This window comes from Bubalus bubalis, chromosome 2, assembly GCF_019923935.1.
Source record: "Bubalus bubalis isolate 160015118507 breed Murrah chromosome 2, NDDB_SH_1, whole genome shotgun sequence".
Lineage (NCBI taxonomy): Eukaryota > Metazoa > Chordata > Mammalia > Artiodactyla > Bovidae > Bubalus > Bubalus bubalis.
In genome coordinates, this window is record NC_059158.1 from 72400564 (window position 1) to 72408929 (window position 8366).

At 40.3% G+C, this 8366-nt stretch overlaps 1 non-coding gene across 1 annotated transcript; it reads left to right on the top strand.

Annotated features, from left to right (window-relative positions):
• The first annotated feature begins 563 nt into the window (after positions 1-563).
• LOC112583158 lies at positions 564-670 on the top strand. Its single transcript, XR_003107501.1, has one exon. It is a non-coding gene; the product is annotated as a U6 spliceosomal RNA (small nuclear RNA).
• The last annotated feature ends 7696 nt before the right edge of the window (positions 671-8366 follow it).

Consider the following 8366-nt stretch of genomic DNA (forward strand, 5'->3'; position numbering starts at 1 on the left):
GAGTGAGGTGTTCCAGGCACAAAGTACCTAATCAGAGGCAGAGTTTTGTGACTTGTCCAGAGCAGCCCCAGGCAAGAGAGGGTGGGGTGAAGAGGAAAATCACTCTAGTTATCAGAGATTTTGTGTGTGTGTGTCTGTGTGTCTGGGTGTTCATGTGTGTATGTGTGATTGAAAGAGAGAGAGACAATTGAAACATCTTCCAACACTATACAGAGTCCCTTTGAAGATTTCTGAATAATGACACAGCTTCACAGATATGGTGACACAAGACAAGTGTTGTCATGGACAGGGGAAAAGGTATTATGCCCTTTGGGAAGGGGTATCATCCACAAATAGTTAACATTTTCATTTAGCCATCAGTGTCTCTTGATTTAACTAGCATATGACCATCTCTGAATACCCTAAAAAGATCTGGTCCTGAAAACTTCAGGAGACAGATGATGGTGAGAATTGCACAATAATGTGAATGTACTTAGTGCCACTGAACCATACAGTTCAATATGGTTTTATATTATGTGACTTTTCCCACAATAAAAAAAAACAACATTAAAAAAGATGTGGCCATGCTCGCTTTGGCAGCACATATACTAAAATTGGAATGATACAGAGAAGATTAGCATGGCCCCTGTGCAAGGATGACATGCAAATTCGTGAAGTGTTCCATATTTTTAGATGCAAAAATCCTTAACAAAATTCTAGCAATCAGAATCCAACAACACATTAAAAAGATCATACACCATGACCAGGTGGGCTTTATCCCAGGGATGCAAGGATTCTTCAATATCTGCAAATCAATCAATGCAATACACCGCATTAACAAATTGAAAAATAAAAACCATATGATTATCTCAATAGATGCAGAGAAAGCCTTTGACAAAATTCAACATCCATTTATGATAAAAACTCTCCAGAAAGCAGGAATAGAAGGAACATACCTCAAAATAATAAAAGCTATCTATGACAAACCCATAGCAAACATTATCCTCAATGGTGAAAAACTGAAAGCATTTCCCCTAAAGTCAGGAACAAGACAAGGGCGCCCACTCTCACCACTACTATTCAACATAGTTTTGGAAATTTTGGCCACAGCAATCAGAGCAGAAAAAGAAATAAATAGAATCCAAATTGGAAAAGAAGAAGTAAAACTCTCACTGTTTGCAGATGACATGATCCTCTACATAGAAAATCCTAAACACTCCACCAGAAAATTACTAGAACTAATCAATGAATATAGTAAAGTTGCAGGATATAAAATCAACACACAGAAATCCCTTGCATTCCTATACACTAATAATGAGAAATTAGAGAAATTAAGGAAACAATTCCATTCACCATTGCAACAAAAAGAATAAAATAAAAAGAATAAAAAGCGAGTTGCCAGTGCAGGTTCGATGAATGATACTGGTTGCTTGGGACTGGTGCACTGGGACAACTCAGAAGGATGGTCCGGGGAGGGAGGAAGGAGGAGGGTTCAGGATGGGGAACATGTGTATACCTGTGGCAGATTCATGTTGATATATGGGAAATAAAATACGAAAAGAATAAAATATTAGGAATATATCTACCTAAAGAAACTAAAGACCTATATATAGAAAACTATAAAACACTGGTGAAAGAAATCAAAGAGGACACCAATAGATGGAGAAATATACCATGTTCATGGATTGGAAGAATCAATATAGTGAAAATGAGTATACTACCCAAAGCAATTTATAGATTCAATGCAATCCCTATCAAGCTACCAACAGTATTCTTCACAGAGCTGGAACAAATAATTTCACAATTTGTATAGAAATACAAAAAACCTCAAATAGCCAAAGCGATCTTGAGAAAGAAGAATGGAACTGGAGGAATCAACCTGCCTGACTTCAGGCTCTACTACAAAGCCACAGTCATCAAGACAGTATGGTACTGGCACAAAGACAGAAATATAGATCAATGGAACAAAATAGAAAGCCCAGAGATAAATCCACACACCTATGGACACCTTATCTTTGACATAGGAGGCAAGAATATACAATGGATTAAAGACAATCTCTTTAACAAGTGGTGCTGGGAAAACTGGTCAACCACTTGTAAAAGAATGAAACTAGAACACCTTCTAACACCATACACAAAAATAAACTCAAAATGGATTAAAGATCTAAACGTAAGAGCAGAAACTATACAACTCCTAGAGGAGAACATAGGCAAAACACTCTCCAACATACATCACAGCAGGATTCTCTATGACCCACCTCCCAGAATATTGGAAATAAAAGCAAAAATAAACAAATGGGACCTAATTAAACTTAAAAGCTTCTGCACAACAAAGGAAACTCTAAGCAAGGTGAAAAGACAGCCTTCAGAATGGGAGAAAATAATAGCAAATGAAGCAACTGACAGACAACTAATCTCAAAAATATAGAAGCAACTCCTCCAGCTCAAGTCCAGAAAAATAAATGACCCAATCAAAAAATGGGCCAAAGAACTAAATAGACATTTCTCCAAAGAAGACATACAGATGGCTAACAAACACATGAAAAAATGCTCAACATCACTCATTATCAGAGAAATGCAAATCAAAACCACTATGAGGTACCATTTCACACCAGTCAGAATGGCTGCGATCCAAAAGTCTACAAGCAATAAATGCTGGAGAGGGTGTGGAGAAAAGGGAACCCTCTTACACTGTTGGTGGGAATGCAAACTAGTACAGCCACTATGGAGAACAGTGTGCAGATTCCTTAAAAAACTGGAAATAGAACTGCCTTATGACCCAGCAATCCCACTGTTGGGGATACACACTGAGGAAATCAGAATTGAAAGAGACACGGGTACCCCAATGTTCATCGCAGCACTGTTTATAATAGCCAGGACATGGAAGCAACCTAGATGTCCATCAGCAGTTGAATGGATGAGAAAGCTGTGGTACATATACACAATGGAGTATTACTCAGCCATTAAAAAGAATACATTTGAATCAGTTCTAATGAGGTGGATGAAACTGGAGCCTATTATACAGAGCGAAGTAAGCCAGAAAGAAAAACACCAATACAGTATACTAATGCATATATATGGAATTTAGAAAGATGGTAACAATAACCCTGTGTATGAGACAGCAAAAGAGACACTGATGTATAGAACAGTCTTGTGGACTCTGTGGGAGAGGGAGAGGGTGGGATGATTTGGGAGAACGGCCTTGAAACATGAATAACATCTTATATAAAACGAGTTGCCAGTGCAGGTTCGATGAATGATACTGGTTGCTTGGGACTGGTGCACTGGGACAACTCAGAAGGATGGTCCAGGGAGGGAGGAAGGAGGAGGGTTCAGGATGGGGAACATGTGTATACCTGTGGCAGATTCATGTTGATATATGGGAAAACCAATACAATATTGTAAAGTTAAAAATAAATAAATAAATAAAAGATCTGGCCTGAAGAACAACTTTGCCACTTACTAGAATTTAGAATACAGAAAATAGAAATAGACTGGAATCTATGGCTTAATTTCTGCATTTGCATATTGGGGTTAATAAAACATGGGATTACTGTAAGTATTATACAATATATGCTTAGCCCATTAACATCATAAGCACTCCATAAAGATATTTAACTTTAAATTTTATTTCTATAATGATTTTTGTTTCAGAGATTGACAGACATCATGTTTTCCAATGTGCTAGAGCTCTTTAACATGTTCCTCAAAAGGCCAGTGTTGATGAAACTATGTCACTTTCTTTTACTCACCATATAACATGATGCCATGAAGCTTTTGCAGCAGCCACTCACAAGTGTCACTCATCTTGCAAAACCCAAAGAGGATATAATTATAGTCTCTGCTTTAAGAATTTTTACTCCCTGATAGTATCTGTGATATCAACATCATTACACTGGCAATGAAGATCACAGTGGATTTTTTTTTTTCCTGAAAGATAAGAACACAGGTAAGGATATGGGTATTTAGGAGTCACATCTTTTCTTTTAGAAGACCAAATATTTGCAAGTGATGTTGAGTTGGAAACATAAGCAATCAGCTCTCTGACCTTGGCCCTCCTGGCCAAATACACAGAGTTGGGCTTGAACAAGTAAACACTTTTAAATTTATTTTTATATATTTGAAACTCTGTTAGATTTATTTCTGTATAAATAGACATCATGCTTTCCAATAAAGAGGCTCAAAAGGTAAAAAAGCAACATCTGACTTGGTGACCCAGGGCACACAAACACGACAATGCTGGTAAAATGCATTTTCTGGTGCCAGTCACGTGCAATAGAAGGAACGAGGCAGCACATATTAGGGATGGCTTTCATGCTCCCAAGCGACCCATGAGCTCTGTGGGCTCCTACCCAGGGTTAGGAAGTGACTTGTGCCTGTCACTGGCTACAGCACTGATACTGCTCTCAATGGGTCTTTCTGTTTGGTTGACTTAAAGGAATCACCACCCCCTGGTTCCATCTACTTATCACAGTCTCCCGCAGTAGTGATGCTTGTCCTGCCAGGTCCACTGCTGCTGGAAAAACCAGATCTTTGGGCACACTGAAGGCTCAGGACCCCATGGACCGAGAATTCCGAACAAAACATACTTGTGCCTTGAAACAGGAGCCATATTCTGTGTACCTGCCACAGACTTGTGTTTAGGAATGGCCACACTCAGAAGCTGCTACCAAATTGAAGTATGTATTTTAGAAGTTATCAAGCTTCCTTACAACTAGCAAAGCATTAATGTCTGGGGAAAAAATAATAGATGAGGAACAGTTGGGTAGAGGTTCTTCCATCAGGGCTGACTTGGTAGATGCTACAAAAGATTTGATTTCCAGATTTCTGGAAGAAAAGGAGAAATCTGAAAACAAAACCAAAGCAGTCTCACCTGATGGGGGGAGATCACTGAGCTGGGGTTGGTCAGCTGAAGTCTGATGACACATTCAGAAGTTACTCAGTTTTCGTTTTCTTCTGTCTATGACTGGGCGATACCACGTATCTGAGTCAGAGCTTCTTCTTCTTGCAGGTAGGTTTAATAGAACCTGCTCCAGATGCTGGGAAAGACTGGGGACAGGATGATAAGAGGGAGACAGAGGATGAAATGGTTAGATGGTGTCACCAACTCAATGGACATGAGTTTAAGTAAACTCCGGGAGATAGTGAAGGACAGGGAAGCCTGGCATGCTGTGGTTCATGGTCACAAAGAGTCGAATACTACTGAGTGACTGAACAACAATTCCTTCATATGAGATGGTTGGGGCAAGATGAGTAATGATATGTGTAAAAAGCAAAAGAAAGTCTAAACATGCAAGATTTCTGTCTTCTCCCCTAGACCGTGAGCTCCTAGATAAGAGGACCTTGTGTCTCTCTACCCAGGGTGCCTGCTGCATAGTGGGCTGGCAGTTGTATCAAATGACTGGATACACTGATTATGAACCAACTGGGTCCAAGAAAGAAAGCTGCCATTGGAGGTGCCGACTAGACCCCTTGTATCAACTGGGTCCTGGAGGGGACACCAGCTTAGAGCATGCAAGTGGGAAGTGGGCCCCTGAGAAGCTGTTGCTGCCTGTGACTGGAGAGAAAGGAAAATAGATTGGGAGATGGGAGAGCCTAAAAGATTCCTGTCTGGGTCTTTATTCAGACAGAAACTGGTGAGAAAAGGTCCCAGTTCTCAGATACGAGTGAAGCGGGAAGTCAGGTGACATGGGTTAGGGTGTTCTGCTCAGCGTGGCTGAGTGTGATGGATGGCTTGGTGTGCTGTTTATCTAGTGCGGGCTGGTATTTCACCTCTGTTTTCATTAGACTGATGCTAAGGTAATAATTCTTTCCTCTGGCTGAAAAATCTGTCTTCAGCCATTTGTTGATCTTCTTGAACAGGCACTTCAGATGTCCAGAAGTTACCCTAAAGGAGGCTTTGAATGAAAACTTAAATAATGCCAATTGGCATCCACAGAGCTCACAGCAAGGCTTCTGCTAGATTTGCTGTGGTTAAGAGGTGCAAAGTTACATCTGTACAAAGAGAACCAGCCTCAGGAATGGCACAGAGAGACCACGCCTGTGGGAAACAAAGGGGAAACGGCACAGTTTTTGCATTTGAACATTTCAAGCATTTCTGCAAATTAAATGAAGGCAGTGCCGTCTTCCTGGGTTGTTTCCATGAAGCAGTGTGTTGTGGTGAGCAGTGCCCAAGACTGGGACTCAGGAATCTCCATGACTCTCCCTACCGGCAGATCTCATAATATCTCTGTGCCTCCATGTCTTCATTTTTCCAGCAAAGATAATAATAATATATGTGGTGATTTGAATGGAAAGCCCTTGTCAAGAGAACTTAGCTTTTAGTTTTTCTCCCAGGCTAATGGGAACAAATTGAGCACAATGACAGAGGCGTGTGACATTACTAAGTGGCAGCATGATAGCCCCACCCTCCTTCCAACCCCTTCGATGAAGAGCAGGAAGGGGAGAGGACAGGGTTGGCTCTGCAAGCCCTGGTTAAGGAAACTCTCTTCCCACGACTCACAGGGCAGTCCTGAGCAGTGTTGTGGTTTTGTGAGCTGACCAGCTGGTGATAGGACTTCTGCTCACAGAGCCCATGAAGTTGGTTTACCCGGAGTGGAGCCACAGACACATCTCAGCCCCTCATCTATGGTGTGTGCATGTACCATCTATGTACAGATGGGACAGCCGGACACATATCCTGATTTGTCCTTACCAGCCCACTTTGTGCTTTTTGTGACAGAATGCATATACTAGCTCTCCCACCAACTCTTCAAGTGTTTGAGTTTGGACAATAAATTATATGACACCCCAAATACAACAGATTCATTTTTCTGTTGGCACCTTCTCCACCCTCAACAAATACCTCATGTCTATTGCCAATATCCCCTCTGTCCTCAGCTTAGTCATTTATGCTATACAAACAAAGATAAAGTTTTACTTTATAATTTTCACACAGCAATGTATATTCATCAATATCATTTTCAGGGCACTCATGACACGAGGGGAGACTCATTACAAAGAATTGTACTTTATAAAATGTGATAATTCTAATGAAGAAGGATTAGTGGGGATCAACTAACATAATTTTTTATAAAGTGCCAGTCAAATAGAAGCTACTATTATTAATAATTCCGAAATAATGACAACTAAAGAATTGTTTTATTCACTCATTCTTATTAAGCAATTACTCAAACATTAAACATTTGTATAATGTTTCGAGGCACTATGCTAGATACTGAAAATATGAAAATGAAAGACAATCTCTTTGAGCTCAAGGAAGTCATAGAAAACAAGGTAAAGAGACAAGGCAGTGATGATAGTCTGCTCGTGGTAGCATGGAACAGGAGCCCTTAATGCAGTGTCAGGCCGCCAGGCCGGAAGGGAAGGGGAGGAGGCGGTGGGGGAAGGCATTCAAGAGGCAGTGATACAGACTGGGTCTTTTTCTTTTTTTTAAGATTTTTAAAAATGTGGACCATTTTAAAAGTCTTTATTGAATTTGTCACAATACTGTTTCTGTCTTATGGTTTTATTTTTTTGTTTGTTTGTTTGGTTGGTTTTTTAACCAAGAGGTATGTGGGAGCTTAGCTCCCCAACTGGGCATCAAACCCACGTCCCCAGCATTGGAAGGCAAAGTCTTAACCACTGGACCACCAGGGAAGACCCTGGAATGGATCTTAAAGGATGCATAGGAGTTAGCCAAGGGAGGAAGATGTGAAAAACGTTCTCTTTCAGATCTTTTCTAATATTAGAAAACAAGAAAAACAGGGAATTCCCTGGCCAGTCCAGTGGTTAGGATTCCATTCTTTCACTGCTGGAACCCTGGGTTCATTTCCTGGTCGGTGAACTAAGCTCCTGAAAACCATGAGACAGTGCCAAAAAAAAAAAAAAAAAAAAAGAGAGAGCGAGAGAAAGAAAGAAAAGAGAAGAAAGACAAATTCAGAAGTCAGGAAACATTCTGATGTGTTCCTGTTGATTTTAAAGGAAGCTGTTTCTATTAGTGGAGGCTTCTTGGGAACTCTGTGAATAAACTTTCCTAATCAGGAGACTCTTAAAAAGCTAGACTCCTACTGAAGCACTTTCCAATAGAGCGTTGTCACCCATATGTGAAATGGTAAATTTTCTAGTAACCATGTTATAAACGTAAAAAGAAACAGGTGAAATTAACTTTAATAATAAGTTGTTCTTAACCCAGTACACCCAAAATATTATTATTTCCACAGGGAGTCAATATAAAAAATGAGATGTTTTGCTATCTTGTTTTTACCTGGAGAAGGAAATGGCAACCCACTCCAGTGTTCTTGACTGGAAAATCCCATGGACGGAGGGGCCTGGTAAGCTACAGTCCATGGGGTCGCAAAGAGTCAGGCACAACTGAGCAACTTCACTTTAGCACTTCACTTGTTTCA